Here is a 22193-nt window from a genome sequence, read left to right as displayed (position 1 = left end):
TGTAAGGCTTTCCTAGTTTCCTATATTCTGCCTTCTGGCCCTAGTATAAGCTTTCCCCACTTTATCAAACAACTTCCTACACACTGTTAAGTAATGAGGCAGCTATTGAACATTGTCTCTCAACTTTGTTATAGAGTGTAGTACTACATTTCAGTGAAGTGTAAGGCTTTCCAAAGCTGCCGAACGTGTTTCTTTCTCTATTTCAATGGTATTCTGCCTTGTATAACACACATTTACCACTCTAGTCTCCTTTAAGTAAAGAATATAGGATTCATAAAGTGTTTCATGTGATCTTAACTGGAATTAAGGATTTCCATTATCTTAGCTACATTTTCTACACTAAGAACTGACTTGGAGATTCTCTTTCAGCTGTTCTAAACAAGTTCTCATCTGTTTACAGTCATTTTCACTGAATTATTCATGTTTTCATGTAGTTTCCTATATTCTGCGTTCTGGCCCAAGTATAAGTTTTGCCCACTTTATCAAACAACTTCCTACACACTGTTATGAACTGAGGCAGCTATTGAACATTGTCTCTCAACTGTGTTATAGAGTGTAGTACTACATTTCAGTGAAGTGTAAGGCTTTGCAAAGCTGCCGAACGTGTTTCTTTCTCTATTTTAATGGTATTCTGCCTTGTATAACACACATTTACCACTGTAGTCTCCTTTAAGTAAAGAATATAGGATTCATACAGTGTTTCATGTGATCTTAACTGGAATTAAGGATTTTCCGGATTTAGCTACCTTTTCTACACTAAGAACTGACTTGGAGGATCTCTTTCAGCTGTTCTAAAACAAGTTCTCATCTGTTTACAGTCATTTTCACTGAATTGTTCATGTTTTCATGTAGTTTCCTATATTCTGCCTTCTGGCCCAAGTATAAGCTTTGCCCACTTTATCAAACAACTTCCTACACACTGTTATGAACTGAGGCAGCTCGGGAACATTGTCTCTCAACTGTGTTATAGAGTGTAGTACTACATTTCAGTGAAGTGTAAGGCTTTCCAAAGCTGCCGAACGTGTTTCTTTCTCTATTTCAATGGTATTCTGCCTTGTATAACACACATTTACCACTCGAGTCTCCTTTAAGTAAGGAATATAGGATTCATACAGTGTTTCATGTGATCTTAACTGGAATTAAGGATTTTCCTTATCTTAGCTACATTTTCTACACTAAGAACTGACTTGGAGATTCTCTTTCAGCTGTTCTAAACAAGTTCTCATCTGTTTACAGTCATTTTCACTGAATTATTCATGTTTTCATGTAGTTTCCTATATTCGGCCTTCTGGCCCAAGTATAAGCTTTGCCCACTTTATCAGACAACTTCCTACACACTGTTATGAACTGAGGGAGCTAGGGAACATTGTCTCTCAACTGTGTGATAGAGTGTAGTACTACATGTCAGTGAAGTGTAAGGCTTTCCAAAGCTGCCGAATGTGTTTTTTTCTCTATTTCAATGGTATTCTGCCTTGTATAACACACATTTACCACTCTAGTTTCCTTTAAGTAAAGAATATAGGATTCATACAGTGTTTCATGTAATCTTAACTCGAATTAAGGATTTCCCGAATCTTAGCTACCTTTTCTACACTTAGAACTGACTTGGAGAATCTCTTTCAGCTGTTCTAAACAAGTTCTCTTCTGTTTACAGTCATTTTCACTGAATTAATCATGTTTTCATGTAGTTTCCTATATTCTGCCTTCTGGTCCAAGTATAAGCTTTACCAACTTTATCAAACAACTTCCTACACACTGTTATGAACTGAGGGAGCTAGGGAACATTGTCTCTCAACTGTGTTATAGAGTGTAGTACTACATTTCAGTGAAGTGTAAGGCTTTTCAAAGCTGCCAACCGTGTTTCTTTCTCTATTTCAATGGTATTCTGCCTTGTATAACACACATTTACCACTCTAGTCTCCTTTAAGTAAAGAATATAGGATTCATACAGTGTTTCATGTGATCTTAAATGGAATTAAGGATTTCCCTTATATTAGCTACCTTTTCTACACTAAGAACTGACTTGGAGATTCTCTTTCAGCTGTTCTAAAGAAGTTCTCATCTGTTTACAGTCATTTTCACTGAATTATTCATGTTTTCATGTAGTTTCCTATATTCGGCCTTCTGGCCCAAGGATAAGCTTTGCCCACTTTATCAAACAACTTCCTACACACTGTTATGAACTGAGGCAGCTCGGGAACATTGTCTCTAAAATGTGTTATAGAGTGTAGTACTACATTTCAGTGAAGTGTAAGGCTTTCCTAGTTTCCTATATTCTGCCTTCTGGCCCTAGTATAAGCTTTCCCCACTTTATCAAACAACTTCCTACACACTGTTAAGTAATGAGGCAGCTATTGAACATTGTCTCTCAACTTTGTTATAGAGTGTAGTACTACATTTCAGTGAAGTGTAAGGCTTTCCAACGCTGCCGAACGTGTTTCATTCTCTATTTCAATGCTTTTCTGCCTTGTATAACACACATTTACCACTCTAGTGTCCTTTAAGTAAAGAATATAGGATTCATAAAGTGTTTCATGTGATCTTAACTGGAATTAAGGATTTCCATTATCTTAGCTACATTTTCTACACTAAGAACTGACTTGGAGATTCTCTTTCAGCTGTTCTAAACAAGTTCTCATCTGTTTACAGTCATTTTCACTGAATTATTCATGTTTTCATGTAGTTTCCTATATTCTGCCTTCTGGTCCAAGTATAAGCTTTGCCCACTTTATCAAACAACTTCCTACACACTGTTAAGTACTGAGGCAGCTATTGAACATTGTCTCTCAACTGTGTTATAGAGTGTAGTACTACATTTCAGTGAAGTGTAAGGCTTTGCAAAGCTGCCGAACGTGTTTCTTTCTCTATTTTAATGGTATTCTGCCTTGTATAACACACATTTACCACTGTAGTCTCCTTTAAGTAAAGAATATAGGATTCATACAGTGTTTCATGTGATCTTAACTGGAATTAAGGATTTTCCGGATTTAGCTACCTTTTCTACACTAAGAACTGACTTGGAGGATCTCTTTCAGCTGTTCTAAAACAAGTTCTCATCTGTTTACAGTCATTTTCACTGAATTGTTCATGTTTTCATGTAGTTTCCTATATTCTGCCTTCTGGCCCAAGTATAAGCTTTGCCCACTTTATCAAACAACTTCCTACACACTATTATGAACTGAGGCAGCTCGGGAACATTGTCTCTCAACTGTGTTATAGAGTGTAGTACTACATGTCAGTGAAGTGTAAGGCTTTCCAAAGCTGCCGAATGTGTTTTTTTCTCTATTTCAATGGTATTCTGCCTTGTATAACACACATTTACCACTATAGTTTCCTTTAAGTAAAGAATATAGGATTCATACAGTGTTTCATGTAATCTTAACTCGAATTAAGGATTTCCCGAATCTTAGCTACCATTTCTACACTAAGAACTGACTTGGAGAATCTCTTTCAGCTGTTCTAAACAAGTTCACATCTGTTTACAGTCATTTTCACTGAATTAATTATGTTTTCATGTAGTTTCCTATATTCGGCCTTCTGGTCCAAGTATAAGCTTTGCCCACTTTATCAAACCACTTCCTATACACTGTTAAGTACTGAGGCAGCTATTGAACATTGTCTCTCAACTGTGTTATAGAGTGTAGTACTACATTTCAGTGAAGTGTAAGGCTTTCCAAAGCTGCCGAACGTGTTTCTTTCTCTATTTCAATGGTATTCTGCCTTGTATAACACACATTTACCACTCGAGTCTCCTTTAAGTAAGGAATATAGGATTCATACAGTGTTTCATGTGATCTTAACTGGAATTAAGGATTTTCCTTATCTTAGCTACCTTTTCTACACTAAGAACTGACTTGGAGATTCTCTTTCAGCTGTTCTAAACAAGTTCTCATCTGTTTACAGTCATTTTCACTGAATTATTCATGTTTTCATGTAGTTTCCTATATTCGGCATTCTGGCCCAAGTATAAGCTTTGCCCACTTTATCAGACAACTTCCTACACACTGTTATGAACTGAGGGAGCTAGGGAACATTGTCTCTCAACTGTGTGATAGAGTGTAGTACTACATGTCAGTGAAGTGTAAGGCTTTCCAAAGCTGCCGAATGTGTTTTTTTCTCTATTTCAATGGTATTCTGCCTTGTATAACACACATTTACCACTCTAGTTTCCTTTAAGTAAAGAATATAGGATTCATACAGTGTTTCATGTAATCTTAACTCGAATTAAGGATTTCCCGAATCTTAGCTACCTTTTCTACACTAAGAACTGACTTGGAGAATCTCTTTCAGCTGTTCTAAACAAGTTCTCATCTGTTTAAAGTCATTTTCACTGAATTATTCATGTTTTCATGTAGTTTCCTATATTCTGCCTTCTGGCACAAGTATAAGCTTTGCCCACTTTATCAAACAACTTCCTACACACTGTTATGAACTGAGGCAGCTCGGGAACATTGTCTCTCAACTGTGTTATAGAGTGTAGTACTACATGTCAGTGAAGTGTAAGGCTTTCCTAGTTTCCTATATTCTGCCTTCTGGCCCTAGTATAAGCTTTGCCCACTTTATCAAACAACTTCCTACACACTGTTAAGTAATGAGGCAGCTATTGAACATTGTCTCTCAACTTTGTTATAGAGTGTAGTACTACATTTCAGTGAAGTGTAAGGCTTTGCAAAGCTGCCGAACGTGTTTCTTTCTCCATTTTAATGGTATTCTGCCTTGTATAACACACATTTACCACTGTAGTCTCCTTTAAGTAAAGAATATAGGATTCATACCGTGTTTCGTGTGATCTTAACTGGAATTACGGATTTTCCGGATTTAGCTACCTTTTCTACACTAAGAACTGACTTGGAGATTCTCTTTCAGCTGTTCTAAACAAGTTCTCATCTGTTTACAGTCATTTTCACTGAATTATTCATGTTTTCATGTAGTTTCCTATATTCTGCCTTCTGGTCCAAGTATAAGCTTTCCCCACTTTATCAAACAACTTCCTACACACTGTTATGAACTGAGGGAGCTAGGGAACATTGTCTCTTAACTGTGTTATAGAGTGTAGTACTACATTTCAGTGAAGTGTAAGGCCTTCCAAAGCTGCCAAACGTGTTTCTTTCTCTATTTCAATAGTATTCTGCCTTGTATAACACACATTTACCACTCTAGTCTCCTTTAAGTAAAGAATATAGGATTCATACAGTGTTTCATGTGATCTTTACTGGAATTAAGGATTTCCCGGATCTTAGCTACCCTTTCTACACTAAGAACTGACTTGGAGATTCTCTTTCAGCTGTTCTAAAGAAGTTCTCATCTGTTTACAGTCATTTTCACTGAATTATTCATGTTTTCATGTAGTTTCCTATATTCTGCGTTCTGGCCCAAGTATAAGCTTTGCCCACTTTATCAAACAACTTCCTACACACTGTTATGAACTGAGGCAGCTCGGGAACATTGTCTCTAAAATGTGTTATAGAGTGTAGTACTACATTTCAGTGAAGTGTAAGGCTTTCCTAGTTTCCTATATTCTGCCTTCTGGCCCTAGTATAAGCTTTGCCCACTTTATCAAACAACTTCCTACACACTGTTAAGTAATGAGGCAGCTATTGAACATTTTCTCTCAACTTTGTTATAGAGTGTAGTACTACATTTCTGTGAAGTGTAAGGCTTTCCAAAGCTGCCGAACGTGTTTCTTTCTCTATTTTAATGGTATTCTGCCTTGTATAACACACATTTACCACTGTAGTCTCCTTTAAGTAAAGAATATAGGATTCATACAGTGTTTCATGTGATCTGAACTGGAATTAAGGATTTTCCGGATTTAGCTACCTTTTCTACACTAAGAACTGACTTGGAGGATCTCTTTCAGCTGTTCTAAAACAAGTTCTCATCTGTTTACAGTCATTTTCACTGAATTATTCATGTTTTCATGTAGTTTCCTATATTCTGCCTTCTGGCCCAAGTATAATCTTTGCCCACTTTATCAAACAACTTCCTACACACTGTTATGAACTGAGGCAGCTCGGGAACATTGTCTCTTAACTGTGTTATAGAGTGTAGTACTACATTTCAGTGAAGTGTAAGGCTTTCCAAAGCTGCCGAACGTGTTTCTTTCTCTATTTCAATGGTATTCTGCCTTGTATAACACACATTTACCACTCGAGTCTCCTTTAAGTAAGGAATATAGGATTCATACAGTGTTTCATGTGATCTTCACTGGAATTAAGGATTTTCCTTATCTTAGCTACCTTTTCTACACTAAGAACTGACTTGGAGATTCTCTTTCAGCTGTTCTAAACAAGTTCTCATCTGTTTACAGTCATTTTCACTGAATTATTCATGTTTTCATGTAGTTTCCTATATTCGGCCTTCTGGCCCAATTATAAGCTTTGCCCACTTTATCAGACAACTTCCTACACACTGTTATGAACTGAGGGAGCTAGGGAACATTGTCTCTCAACTGTGTGATAGAGTGTAGTACTACATGTCAGTGAAGTGTAAGGCTTTCCAAAGCTGCCGAATGTGTTTTTTTCTCTATTTCAATGGTATTCTGCCTTGTATAACACACATTTATCACTCTAGTTTCCTTTAAGTAAAGAATATAGGATTCATACAGTGTTTCATGTAATCTTAACTCGAATTAAGGATTTCCCGAATCTTAGCTACCTTTTCTACACTAAGAACTGACTTGGAGAATCTCTTTTAGCTGTTCTAAACAAGTTCTCATCTGTTTACAGTCATTTTCACTGAATTAATCATGTTTTCATGTAGTTTCCTATATTCTGCCTTCTGGTCCAAGTATAAGCTTTACCAACTTTATCAAACAACTTCCTACACACTGTTATGAACTGAGGGAGCTAGGGAACATTGTCTCTCAACTGTGTTATAGAGTGTAGTACTACATTTCAGTGAAGTGTAAGGCTTTTCAAAGCTGCCAACCGTGTTTCTTTCTCTATTTCAATGGTATTCTGCCTTGTATAACACACATTTACCACTCTAGTCTCCTTTAAGTAAAGAATATAGGATTCATACAGTGTTTCATGTGATCTTAAATGGAATTAAGGATTTCCCTTATATTAGCTACCTTTTCTACACTAAGAACTGACTTGGAGATTCTCTTTCAGCTGTTCTAAAGAAGTTCTCATCTGTTTACAGTCATTTTCACTGAATTATTCATGTTTTCATGTAGTTTCCTATATTCGGCCTTCTGGCCCAAGTATAAGCTTTGCCCACTTTATCAAACAACTTCCTACACACTGTTATGAACTGAGGCAGCTCGGGAACATTGTCTCTAAAATGTGTTATAGAGTGTAGTACTACATTTCAGTGAAGTGTAAGGCTTTCCTAGTTTCCTATATTCTGCCTTCTGGCCCTAGTATAAGCTTTCCCCACTTTATCAAACAACTTCCTACACACTGTTAAGTAATGAGGCAGCTATTGAACATTGTCTCTCAACTTTGTTATAGAGTGTAGTACTACATTTCAGTGAAGTGTAAGGCTTTCCAAAGCTGCCGAACCTGTTTCTTTCTCTATTTCAATGGTATTCTGCCTTGTATAACACACATTTACCACTCTAGTCTCCTTTAAGTAAAGAATATAGGATTCATAAAGTGTTTCATGTGATCTTAACTGGAATTAAGGATTTCCATTATCTTAGCTACATTTTCTACACTAAGAACTGACTTGGAGATTCTCTTTCAGCTGTTCTAAACAAGTTCTCATCTGTTTACAGTCATTTTCACTGAATTATTCATGTTTTCATGTAGTTTCCTATATTCTGCCTTCTGGTCCAAGTATAAGCTTTGCCCACTTTATCAAACAACTTCCTACACACTGTTAAGTACTGAGGCAGCTATTGAACATTGTCTCTCAACTGTGTTATAGAGTGTAGTACTACATTTCAGTGAAGTGTAAGGCTTTGCAAAGCTGCCGAATGTGTTTCTTTCTCTATTTTAATGGTATTCTGCCTTGTATAACACACTTTTACCACTGTAGTCTCCTTTAAGTAAAGAATATAGGATTCATACAGTGTTTCATGTGATCTTCACTGGAATTAAGGATTTTCCGGATTTAGCTACCTTTTCTACACTAAGAACTGACTTGGAGGATCTCTTTCAGCTGTTCTAAAACAAGTTCTCATCTGTTTACAGTCATTTTCACTGAATTGTTCATGTTTTCATGTAGTTTCCTATATTCTGCCTTCTGGCCCAAGTATAAGCTTTGCCCACTTTATCAAACAACTTCCTACACACTATTATGAACTGAGGCAGCTCGGGAACATTGTCTCTCAACTGTGTTATAGAGTGTAGTACTACATGTCAGTGAAGTGTAAGGCTTTCCGAAGCTGCCGAATGTGTTTTTTTCTCTATTTCAATGGTATTCTGCCTTGTATAACACACATTTACCACTATAGTTTCCTTTAAGTAAAGAATATAGGATTCATACAGTGTTTCATGTAATCTTAACTCGAATTAAGGATTTCCCAAATCTTAGCTACCTTTTCTACACTAAGAACTGACTTGGAGAATCTCTTTCAGCTGTTCTAAACAAGTTCACATCTGTTTACAGTCATTTTCACTGAATTAATCATGTTTTCATGTAGTTTCCTATATTCTGCCTTCTGGTCCAAGTATAAGCTTTGCCCACTTTATCAAACAACTTCCTATACACTGTTAAGTACTGAGGCAGCTATTGAACATTGTCTCTCAACTGTGTTATAGAGTGTAGTACTACATTTCAGTGAAGTGTAAGGCTTTCCAAAGCTGCCGAACGTGTTTCTTTCTCTATTTCAATGGTATTCTGCCTTGTATAACACACATTTACCACTCGAGTCTCCTTTAAGTAAGGAATATAGGATTCATACAGTGTTTCATGTGATCTTAACTGGAATTAAGGATTTTCCTTATCTTAGCTACCTTTTCTACACTAAGAACTGACTTGGAGATTCTCTTTCAGCTGTTCTAAACAAGTTCTCATCTGTTTACAGTCATTTTCACTGAATTATTCATGTTTTCATGTAGTTTCCTATATTCGGCATTCTGGCCCAAGTATAAGCTTTGCCCACTTTATCAGACAACTTCCTACACACTGTTATGAACTGAGGGAGCTAGGGAACATTGCCTCTCAACTGTGTGATAGAGTGTAGTACTACATGTCAGTGAAGTGTAAGGCTTTCCAAAGCTGCCGAATGTGTTTTTTTCTCTATTTCAATGGTATTCTGCCTTGTATAACACACATTTACCACTCTAGTTTCCTTTAAGTAAAGAATATAGGATTCATACAGTGTTTCATGTAATCTTAACTCGAATTAAGGATTTCCCGAATCTTAGCTACCCTTTCTACACTAAGAACTGACTTGGAGATTCTCTTTCAGCTGTTCTAAAGAAGTTCTCATCTGTTTACAGTCATTTTCACTGAATTATTCATGTTTTCATGTAGTTTCCTATATTCTGCCTTCTGGCCCAAGTAGAAGCTTTGCCCACTTTATCAAACAACTTCCTACACACTGTTATGAACTGAGGCAGCTCGGGAACATTGTCTCTAAAATGTGTTATAGAGTGTAGTACTACATTTCAGTGAAGTGTAAGGCTTTCCTAGTTTCCTATATTCTGCCTTCTGGCCCTAGTATAAGCTTTGCCCACTTTATCAAACAACTTCCTACACACTGTTAAGTAATGAGGCAGCTATTGAACATTTTCTCTCAACTTTGTTATAGAGTGTAGTACTACATTTCTGTGAAGTGTAAGGCTTTCCAAAGCTGCCGAACGTGTTTCTTTCTCTATTTTAATGGTATTCTGCCTTGTATAACACACATTTACCACTGTAGTCTCCTTTAAGTAAAGAATATAGGATTCATACAGTGTTTCATGTGATCTTAACTGGAATTAAGGATTTTCCGGATTTAGCTACCTTTTCTACACTAAGAACTGACTTGGAGGATCTCTTTCAGCTGTTCTAAAACAAGTTCTCATCTGTTTACAGTCATTTTCACTGAATTATTCATGTTTTCATGTAGTTTCCTGTATTCTGCCTTCTGGCCCAAGTATAATCTTTGCCCACTTTATCAAACAACTTCCTACACACTGTTATGAACTGAGGCAGCTCGGGAACATTGTCTCTTAACTGTGTTATAGAGTGTAGTACTACATTTCAGTGAAGTGTAAGGCTTTCCAAAGCTGCCGAACGTGTTTCTTTCTCTATTTCAATGGTATTCTGCCTTGTATAACACACATTTACCACTCGAGTCTCCTTTAAGTAAGGAATATAGGATTCATACAGTGTTTCATGTGATCTTCACTGGAATTAAGGATTTTCCTTATCTTAGCTACCTTTTCTACACTAAGAACTGACTTGGAGGATCTCTTTCAGCTGTTCTAAAACAAGTTCTCATCTGTTTACAGTCATTTTCACTGAATTGTTCATGTTTTCATGTAGTTTCCTATATTCTGCCTTCTGGCCCAAGTATAAGCTTTGCCCACTTTATCAAACAACTTCCTACACACTATTATGAACTGAGGCAGCTCGGGAACATTGTCTCTCAACTGTGTTATAGAGTGTAGTACTACATGTCAGTGAAGTGTAAGGCTTTCCAAAGCTGCCGAATGTGTTTTTTTCTCTATTTCAATGGTATTCTGCCTTGTATAACACACATTTACCACTATAGTTTCCTTTAAGTAAAGAATATAGGATTCATACAGTGTTTCATGTAATCTTAACTCGAATTAAGGATTTCCCAAATCTTAGCTACCTTTTCTACACTAAGAACTGACTTGGAGAATCTCTTTCAGCTGTTCTAAACAAGTTCACATCTGTTTACAGTCATTTTCACTGAATTAATCATGTTTTCATGTAGTTTCCTATATTCTGCCTTCTGGTCCAAGTATAAGCTTTGCCCACTTTATCAAACAACTTCCTATACACTGTTAAGTACTGAGGCAGCTATTGAACATTGTCTCTCAACTGTGTTATAGAGTGTAGTACTACATTTCAGTGAAGTGTAAGGCTTTCCAAAGCTGCCGAACGTGTTTCTTTCTCTATTTCAATGGTATTCTGCCTTGTATAACACACATTTACCACTCGAGTCTCCTTTAAGTAAGGAATATAGGATTCATACAGTGTTTCATGTGATCTTAACTGGAATTAAGGATTTTCCTTATCTTAGCTACCTTTTCTACACTAAGAACTGACTTGGAGATTCTCTTTCAGCTGTTCTAAACAAGTTCTCATCTGTTTACAGTCATTTTCACTGAATTATTCATGTTTTCATGTAGTTTCCTATATTCGGCATTCTGGCCCAAGTATAAGCTTTGCCCACTTTATCAGACAACTTCCTACACACTGTTATGAACTGAGGGAGCTAGGGAACATTGCCTCTCAACTGTGTGATAGAGTGTAGTACTACATGTCAGTGAAGTGTAAGGCTTTCCAAAGCTGCCGAATGTGTTTTTTTCTCTATTTCAATGGTATTCTGCCTTGTATAACACACATTTACCACTCTAGTTTCCTTTAAGTAAAGAATATAGGATTCATACAGTGTTTCATGTAATCTTAACTCGAATTAAGGATTTCCCGAATCTTAGCTACCCTTTCTACACTAAGAACTGACTTGGAGATTCTCTTTCAGCTGTTCTAAAGAAGTTCTCATCTGTTTACAGTCATTTTCACTGAATTATTCATGTTTTCATGTAGTTTCCTATATTCTGCCTTCTGGCCCAAGTAGAAGCTTTGCCCACTTTATCAAACAACTTCCTACACACTGTTATGAACTGAGGCAGCTCGGGAACATTGTCTCTAAAATGTGTTATAGAGTGTAGTACTACATTTCAGTGAAGTGTAAGGCTTTCCTAGTTTCCTATATTCTGCCTTCTGGCCCTAGTATAAGCTTTGCCCACTTTATCAAACAACTTCCTACACACTGTTAAGTAATGAGGCAGCTATTGAACATTTTCTCTCAACTTTGTTATAGAGTGTAGTACTACATTTCTGTGAAGTGTAAGGCTTTCCAAAGCTGCCGAACGTGTTTCTTTCTCTATTTTAATGGTATTCTGCCTTGTATAACACACATTTACCACTGTAGTCTCCTTTAAGTAAAGAATATAGGATTCATACAGTGTTTCATGTGATCTTAACTGGAATTAAGGATTTTCCGGATTTAGCTACCTTTTCTACACTAAGAACTGACTTGGAGGATCTCTTTCAGCTGTTCTAAAACAAGTTCTCATCTGTTTACAGTCATTTTCACTGAATTATTCATGTTTTCATGTAGTTTCCTATATTCTGCCTTCTGGCCCAAGTATAATCTTTGCCCACTTTATCAAACAACTTCCTACACACTGTTATGAACTGAGGCAGCTCGGGAACATTGTCTCTTAACTGTGTTATAGAGTGTAGTACTACATTTCAGTGAAGTGTAAGGCTTTCCAAAGCTGCCGAACGTGTTTCTTTCTCTATTTCAATGGTATTCTGCCTTGTATAACACACATTTACCACTCGAGCCTCCTTTAAGTAAGGAATATAGGATTCATACAGTGTTTCATGTGATCTTCACTGGAATTAAGGATTTTCCTTATCTTAGCTACCTTTTCTACACTAAGAACTGACTTGGAGGATCTCTTTCAGCTGTTCTAAAACAAGTTCTCATCTGTTTACAGTCATTTTCACTGAATTGTTCATGTTTTCATGTAGTTTCCTATATTCTGCCTTCTGGCCCAAGTATAAGCTTTGCCCACTTTATCAAACAACTTCCTACACACTATTATGAACTGAGGCAGCTCGGGAACATTGTCTCTCAACTGTGTTATAGAGTGTAGTACTACATGTCAGTGAAGTGTAAGGCTTTCCAAAGCTGCCGAATGTGTTTTTTTCTCTATTTCAATGGTATTCTGCCTTGTATAACACACATTTACCACTATAGTTTCCTTTAAGTAAAGAATATAGGATTCATACAGTGTTTCATGTAATCTTAACTCGAATTAAGGATTTCCCAAATCTTAGCTACCTTTTCTACACTAAGAACTGACTTGGAGAATCTCTTTCAGCTGTTCTAAACAAGTTCACATCTGTTTACAGTCATTTTCACTGAATTAATCATGTTTTCATGTAGTTTCCTATATTCTGCCTTCTGGTCCAAGTATAAGCTTTGCCCACTTTATCAAACAACTTCCTATACACTGTTAAGTACTGAGGCAGCTATTGAACATTGTCTCTCAACTGTGTTATAGAGTGTAGTACTACATTTCAGTGAAGTGTAAGGCTTTCCAAAGCTGCCGAACGTGTTTCTTTCTCTATTTCAATGGTATTCTGCCTTGTATAACACACATTTACCACTCGAGTCTCCTTTAAGTAAGGAATATAGGATTCATACAGTGTTTCATGTGATCTTAACTGGAATTAAGGATTTTCCTTATCTTAGCTACCTTTTCTACACTAAGAACTGACTTGGAGATTCTCTTTCAGCTGTTCTAAACAAGTTCTCATCTGTTTACAGTCATTTTCACTGAATTATTCATGTTTTCATGTAGTTTCCTATATTCGGCATTCTGGCCCAAGTATAAGCTTTGCCCACTTTATCAGACAACTTCCTACACACTGTTATGAACTGAGGGAGCTAGGGAACATTGCCTCTCAACTGTGTGATAGAGTGTAGTACTACATGTCAGTGAAGTGTAAGGCTTTCCAAAGCTGCCGAATGTGTTTTTTTCTCTATTTCAATGGTATTCTGCCTTGTATAACACACATTTACCACTCTAGTTTCCTTTAAGTAAAGAATATAGGATTCATACAGTGTTTCATGTAATCTTAACTCGAATTAAGGATTTCCCGAATCTTAGCTACCCTTTCTACACTAAGAACTGACTTGGAGATTCTCTTTCAGCTGTTCTAAAGAAGTTCTCATCTGTTTACAGTCATTTTCACTGAATTATTCATGTTTTCATGTAGTTTCCTATATTCTGCCTTCTGGCCCAAGTAGAAGCTTTGCCCACTTTATCAAACAACTTCCTACACACTGTTATGAACTGAGGCAGCTCGGGAACATTGTCTCTAAAATGTGTTATAGAGTGTAGTACTACATTTCAGTGAAGTGTAAGGCTTTCCTAGTTTCCTATATTCTGCCTTCTGGCCCTAGTATAAGCTTTGCCCACTTTATCAAACAACTTCCTACACACTGTTAAGTAATGAGGCAGCTATTGAACATTTTCTCTCAACTTTGTTATAGAGTGTAGTACTACATTTCTGTGAAGTGTAAGGCTTTCCAAAGCTGCCGAACGTGTTTCTTTCTCTATTTTAATGGTATTCTGCCTTGTATAACACACATTTACCACTGTAGTCTCCTTTAAGTAAAGAATATAGGATTCATACAGTGTTTCATGTGATCTTAACTGGAATTAAGGATTTTCCGGATTTAGCTACCTTTTCTACACTAAGAACTGACTTGGAGGATCTCTTTCAGCTGTTCTAAAACAAGTTCTCATCTGTTTACAGTCATTTTCACTGAATTATTCATGTTTTCATGTAGTTTCCTATATTCTGCCTTCTGGCCCAAGTATAATCTTTGCCCACTTTATCAAACAACTTCCTACACACTGTTATGAACTGAGGCAGCTCGGGAACATTGTCTCTTAACTGTGTTATAGAGTGTAGTACTACATTTCAGTGAAGTGTAAGGCTTTCCAAAGCTGCCGAACGTGTTTCTTTCTCTATTTCAATGGTATTCTGCCTTGTATAACACACATTTACCACTCGAGCCTCCTTTAAGTAAGGAATATAGGATTCATACAGTGTTTCATGTGATCTTCACTGGAATTAAGGATTTTCCTTATCTTAGCTACCTTTTCTACACTAAGAACTGACTTGGAGGATCTCTTTCAGCTGTTCTAAAACAAGTTCTCATCTGTTTACAGTCATTTTCACTGAATTGTTCATGTTTTCATGTAGTTTCCTATATTCTGCCTTCTGGCCCAAGTATAAGCTTTGCCCACTTTATCAAACAACTTCCTACACACTATTATGAACTGAGGCAGCTCGGGAACATTGTCTCTCAACTGTGTTATAGAGTGTAGTACTACATGTCAGTGAAGTGTAAGGCTTTCCAAAGCTGCCGAATGTGTTTTTTTCTCTATTTCAATGGTATTCTGCCTTGTATAACACACATTTACCACTATAGTTTCCTTTAAGTAAAGAATATAGGATTCATACAGTGTTTCATGTAATCTTAACTCGAATTAAGGATTTCCCAAATCTTAGCTACCTTTTCTACACTAAGAACTGACTTGGAGAATCTCTTTCAGCTGTTCTAAACAAGTTCACATCTGTTTACAGTCATTTTCACTGAATTAATCATGTTTTCATGTAGTTTCCTATATTCTGCCTTCTGGTCCAAGTATAAGCTTTGCCCACTTTATCAAACAACTTCCTATACACTGTTAAGTACTGAGGCAGCTATTGAACATTGTCTCTCAACTGTGTTATAGAGTGTAGTACTACATTTCAGTGAAGTGTAAGGCTTTCCAAAGCTGCCGAACGTGTTTCTTTCTCTATTTCAATGGTATTCTGCCTTGTATAACACACATTTACCACTCGAGTCTCCTTTAAGTAAGGAATATAGGATTCATACAGTGTTTCATGTGATCTTAACTGGAATTAAGGATTTTCCTTATCTTAGCTACCTTTTCTACACTAAGAACTGACTTGGAGATTCTCTTTCAGCTGTTCTAAACAAGTTCTCATCTGTTTACAGTCATTTTCACTGAATTATTCATGTTTTCATGTAGTTTCCTATATTCGGCATTCTGGCCCAAGTATAAGCTTTGCCCACTTTATCAGACAACTTCCTACACACTGTTATGAACTGAGGGAGCTAGGGAACATTGCCTCTCAACTGTGTGATAGAGTGTAGTACTACATGTCAGTGAAGTGTAAGGCTTTCCAAAGCTGCCGAATGTGTTTTTTTCTCTATTTCAATGGTATTCTGCCTTGTATAACACACATTTACCACTCTAGTTTCCTTTAAGTAAAGAATATAGGATTCATACAGTGTTTCATGTAATCTTAACTCGAATTAAGGATTTCCCGAATCTTAGCTACCCTTTCTACACTAAGAACTGACTTGGAGATTCTCTTTCAGCTGTTCTAAAGAAGTTCTCATCTGTTTACAGTCATTTTCACTGAATTATTCATGTTTTCATGTAGTTTCCTATATTCTGCCTTCTGGCCCAAGTAGAAGCTTTGCCCACTTTATCAAACAACTTCCTACACACTGTTATGAACTGAGGGAGCTAGGGAACATTGTCTCTTAACTGTGTTATAGAGTGTAGTACTACATTTCAGTGAAGTGTAAGGCCTTCCAAAGCTGCCAAACGTGTTTCTTTCTCTATTTCAATAGTATTCTGCCTTGTATAACACACATTTACCACTCTAGTCTCCTTTAAGTAAAGAATATAGGATTCACACAGTGTTTCATGTGATCTTAACTGGAATTAAGGATTTCCCTTATCTTAGCTACCTTTTCTACACTAAGAACTGACGTGGAGAATCTCTTTCAGCAGTTCTAAACAAGTTGTCATCTGTTTACAGTCATTTTCACTGAATTATTCATGTTTTCATGTAGTTTCCTATATTCTGCCTTCTGGCCCAAGTATAAGCTTTGCCCACTTTATCAAACAACTTCCTACACACTGTTATGAACTGAGGCAGCTCGGGAACATTGTCTCTCAACTGTGTTATAGAGTGTAGTACCACATGTCAGTGAAGTGTAAGGCTTTCCTAGTTTCCTATATTCTGCCTTCTGGCCCTAGTATAAGCTTTGCCCACTTTATCAAACAACTTCCTACACACTGTTAAGTAATGAGGCAGCTATTGAACATTGTCTCTCAACTGTGTTATAGAGTGCAGTACTACATTTCAGTGAAGTGTAACGCTTTGCAAAGCTGCCGAACGTGTTTCTTTCTCTATTTCAATGGTATTCTGCCTTGTATAACACACATTTACCACTCGAGTCTCCTTTAAGTAAAGAATATAGGATTCATACAGTGTTTCATGTGATCTTAACTGGAATTAAGGATTTCCCTTATATTAGCTACCTTTTCTACACTAAGAACTGACTTGGAGATTCTCTTTCAGCTGTTCTAAAGAAGTTCTCATCTGTTTACAGTCATTTTCACTGAATTATTCATGTTTTCATGTAGTTTCCTATATTCTGCCTTCTGGCCCAAGTATAAGCTTTGCCCACTTTATCAAACAACTTTCTACACACTGTTATGAACTGAGGCAGCTCGGGAACATTGTCTCTAAAATGTGTTATAGAGTGTAGTACTACATTTCAGTGAAGTGTAAGGCTTTCCTAGTTTCCTATATTCTGCCTTCTAGCGGTAGTATAAGCTTTGCCCACTTTATCAAACAACTTCCTACACACTGTTATGAACTGAGGGAGATAGGGAACATTATTTTTCAACTGTGTTATAGAGTGTAGTACTACATTTCAGTGAAGTGTAAGGCTTTCCAAAGCTGCCGAACGTGTTTCTTTCTCTATTTCAATGGTATTCTGCCTTGTATAACACACATTTACCACTCTAGTCTTTTTTAAGGAAAGAATATAGGATTCATACAGCGTTTCATGTGATCTTAACTGGAATTAAGGATTTTCCGGATTTAGCTACCTTTTCTACACTAAGAACTGACTTGGATATTCTCTTTCAGCTGTTCTAAACAAGTTCTCATCTGTTTACAGTTATTTTCACTGAATTATTCATGCTTTCATGTAGTTTCCTATATTCTGCCTTCTGGCCCAAGTAGAAGCTTTCCCCACTTCATCAAACAACTTCCTACACACTGTTATGAACTGAGGGAGCTAGGGAACATTGTCTCTTAACTGTGTTATAGAGTGTAGTACTACATTTCAGTGAAATGTAAGGCTTTCCAAAGCTGCCGAACGTGTTTCTTTCTCCATTTCAATGGTATTCTGCCTTATATAACACACATTTACCACTCTAGTCTCCTGTACGTAAAGAATATAGGATTCACACAGTGTTTCATGTGATCTTAACTGGAATTAAGGGTTTCCCTTATCTTAGCTACCTTTTCTACACTAAGAACTGACTTGGAGATTCTCTTTCAGCTGTTCTAAACAAGTTCTCATCAGTTTATAGTCATTTTCACTGAATTATTCATGTTTTCATGTAGTTTCCTATATTCTGCCTTCTGGCCCAAGTATAAGCTTTGCCCACTTTATCAAACAACTTCCTACATACTGTTATGAACTGAGGGAGCTAGGGAACATTGTCTCTCAACTGCGTTATAGAGTGTGGTACTACATTTCAGTGAAGTGTAAGGCTTTGCAAAGCTGCCGAACGTGTTTCTTTCTCCATTTCAATGGTATTCTGCCTTATATAACACACATTTACCACTCTAGTCTCCTTTAAGTAAAGAATATAGGATTCATACAGTGTTTCATGTGATCTTAACTGGAATTAAGGATTTTCCGGATTTAGCTACCTTTTCTACACTAAGAACTGACTTGGAGAATCTCTTTCAGCTGTTCTAAACAAGTTCTCATCTGTTTACAGTTATTTTCACTGAATTATTCATGTTTTCATGTAGTTTCCTATATTCTGCCTTCTGGTCCAAGTATAAGATTTGCCCACTTTATCAAACAACTTCCTACACAATGTTATGAACTGAGGCAGCTTGAGAACATTGTCTCTCAACTGTGTTATAGAGTGTAGTACTACATTTCAGTGAAGTGTAAGGCATTCCAAAGCTGCCAAACGTGTTTCTTTCTCTATTTCAATAGTATTCTGCCTTGTATAACACACATTTACCACTCTAGTCTCCTTTAAGTAAAGAATATAGGATTCAAACAGTGTTTCATGTGATCTTTACTGGAATTAAGGATTTCCCGGATCTTAGGTACCCTTTCTACACTAAGAACTGACTTGGAGATTCTCTTTCAGCTGTTCTAAAGAAGTTCTCATCTGTTTACAGTCATTTTCACTGAATTATTCATGTTTTCATGTAGTTTCCTATATTCTGCCTTCTGGCCCAAGTATAAGCTTTGCCCACTTTATCAAACAACTTCCTACACACTGTTATGAACTGAGGCAGCTCGGGAACATTGTCTCTAAAATGTGTTATAGAGTGTAGTACTACATTTCAGTGAAGTGTAAGGCTTTCCTAGTTTCCTATATTCTGCCTCCTGGCCCTAGTATAAGCTTTGCCCACTTTATCAAACAACTTCCTACACACTGTTAAGTAATGAGGCAGCTATTGAACATTGTCTCTCAACTGTGTTATAGAGTGTAGTACTACATTTCAGTGAAGTGTAAGGCATTCCAAAGCTGCCAAACGTGTTTCTTTCTCTATTTCAATAGTATTCTGCCTTGTATAACACACATTTACCACTCTAGTCTCCTTTAAGTAAAGAATATAGGATTCATACAGTGTTTCATGTGATCTTAACTGGAATTAAGGATTTTCCGGATTTAGCTACCTTTTCTACACTAAGAACTGACTTGGAGAATCTCTTTCAGCTGTTCTAAACAAGTTCTCATCTGTTTACAGTTATTTTCACTGAATTATTCATGTTTTCATGTAGTTTCCTATATTCTGCCTTCTGGCCCAAGTATAAGCTTTGCCCACTTTATCAAACAACTTCCTACACAATGTTATGAACTGAGGCAGCTTGAGACCATTGTCTCTCAACTGTGTTATAGAGTGTAGTACTACATTTCAGTGAAGTGTAAGGCTTTCCAAAGCTGCCGAACGTGTTTCTTTATCTATTTCAATGGTATTCTGCCTTGTATAACACACATTTACCACTCTAGACTCCTTTAAGTAAAGAATATAGGATTCATACAGTGTTTCATGTGATCTTAACTGGAATTAAGGATTTCCCTTATCTTAGCTACCTTTTCTAAACTAAGAACTGACTTTGAGATTCTCTTTCCGCTGTTCTAAAGAAGTTCTCATCTGTTTACAGTCATTTTCACTGAATTATTCATGTTTTCATGTAGTTTCCTATATTCTGCCTTCTGGCCCAAGTATAAGCTTTGCCCACTTTATAAAACAACTTCCTACACACTGTTATGAACTGAGGCAGCTCGGGAACATTGTCTCTAAAATGGGTTATAGAGTGTAGTACTACATTTCAGTGAAGTGTAAGGCTTTCCTAGTTTCCTATATTCTGCCTTCTGGCCCAAGTATAAGTTTTTCCCACTTTATCAAACAACTTCCTACACACTGTTATGAACTGAGGGAGCTAGGGAACATTGTCTCTCAACTGTGTTATAGAGTGTAGTACTACATTTCACTGAATTGTAAGGCTTTCCAAAGCTGCCGATCGTATTTCTTTCTCTATTTCAATGGTATTCTGCCTTGTATAGCCCACATTTACCACTCTAGTCTCCTTTAAGTAAAGAATATAGGATTTATACAGTGTTTCCTGTGATCTTAACTAGAATTAAGGATTTTCCGGATTTAGCTACCTTTTCTACACTAAGAACTGACTTGGAGGATCTCTTTCAGCTGTTCTAAAACAAGTTCCCATCTGTTTACAGTCATTTTCACTGAATTATTCATGTTTTCATGTAGTTTCCTATATTCTGCCTTCTGTTCCAAGTATAAGCTTTTCCCACTTTATCAAACAACTTCCTACACACTGTTTTGAACTGAGGGAGCTAGGGAACATTGTCTCTCAACTATGTTATAGAGTGTAGTACTATATTTAAGTGAAGTGTAAGGCTTTCCAAAGCTGCCAAACGTGTTTCTTTCTCTATTTCAATGGTATTCTGCCTTGTATAACACACATTTACCACTCTAGTCTCCTTTAAATAAAGAATAAAGATTCATACAGTGTTTCCTGTAATCTTAACTGGAATTAAGGATTTCCCGGATCTTAGATACCTTTTCTACACTAAGAACTGACTGGGAGGATCTCTTTCAGCTGTTCTAAACAAGTTCTCATCTGTTTACAGTCATTTTCACTGAATTATTCATGTTTTCATGTAGTTTCCTATATTCTGCCTTCTGGTCCAAGTATAAGCTTTGCCCACTTTATCAAACAACTTCCTACACACTGTTATGAACTGAGGGAGCTAGGGAACATTGTCTCTTAACTGTGTTATAGAGTGTAGTACTACATTTCAGTGAAGTGTAAGGCTTTCCAAAGCTGCCAAACGTGTTTCTTTCTCTATTTCAATGGTATTCTGCCTTGTATAACACACATTTACCACTCTAGTCTCCTTTAAGTAAAGAATATAGGATTCATACAGTGTTTCATGTGATCTTAACTGGAATTAAGGATTTTCCGGATTTAGCTACCTTTTCTACACTAAGAACTGACTTGGAGAATCTCTTTCAGCTGTTCTAAACAAGTTCTCATCTGTTTACAGTTATTTTCACTGAATTATTCATGTTTTCATGTAGTTTCCTATATTCTGCCTTCTGGTCCAAGTATAAGCTTTGCCCACTTTATCAAACAACTTCCTACACAATGTTATGAACTGAGGCAGCTTGAGACCATTGTCTCTCAACTGTGTTATAGAGTGTAGTACTACATTTCAGTGAAGTGTAAGGCTTTCCAAAGCTGCCGAACGTGTTTCTTTCTCTATTTCAATGGTATTCTGCCTTGTATAACACACATTTACCACTCTAGTCTCCTTTAAGTAAAGAATATAGGATTCACACAGTGTTTCATGTGATCTTAACTGGAATTAAGGGTTTCCCTTATCTTAGCTACCTTTTCTACACTAAGAACTGACTTGGAGATTCTCTTTCAGCTTTTCTAAACAAGTTCTCATCTGTTTACAGTCATTTTCACTGAATTATTCATGTTTTCATGTAGTTTCCTATATTCTGCCTTCTGGCCCAAGTATAAGCTTTGCCCACTTTATCAAACAACTTCCTACACACTGTTATGAACTGAGGGAGCTAGGGAACATTGTCTCTCAACTGCGTTATAGAGTGTGGTACTACATTTCAGTGAAGTGTAATTCTTTCCAAAGCTGCCGAACGTGTTTCTTTCTCCATTTCAATGGTATTCTGCCTTATATAACACACATTTACCACTCTAGTCTCCTTTAAGTAAAGAATATAGGATTCATACAGTGTTTCATGTGATCTTAACTGGAATTAAGGATTTTCCGGATTTAGCTACCTTTTCTACACTAAGAACTGACTTGGAGAATCTGTTTCAGCTGTTCTAAACAAGT

This window comes from Pipistrellus hanaki (assembly GCF_964339955.1).
Source record: "Pipistrellus hanaki genome assembly, contig: scaffold_24, whole genome shotgun sequence".
Lineage (NCBI taxonomy): Eukaryota > Metazoa > Chordata > Mammalia > Chiroptera > Vespertilionidae > Pipistrellus > Pipistrellus hanaki.
This window is presented reverse-complemented; position numbering follows the sequence as displayed.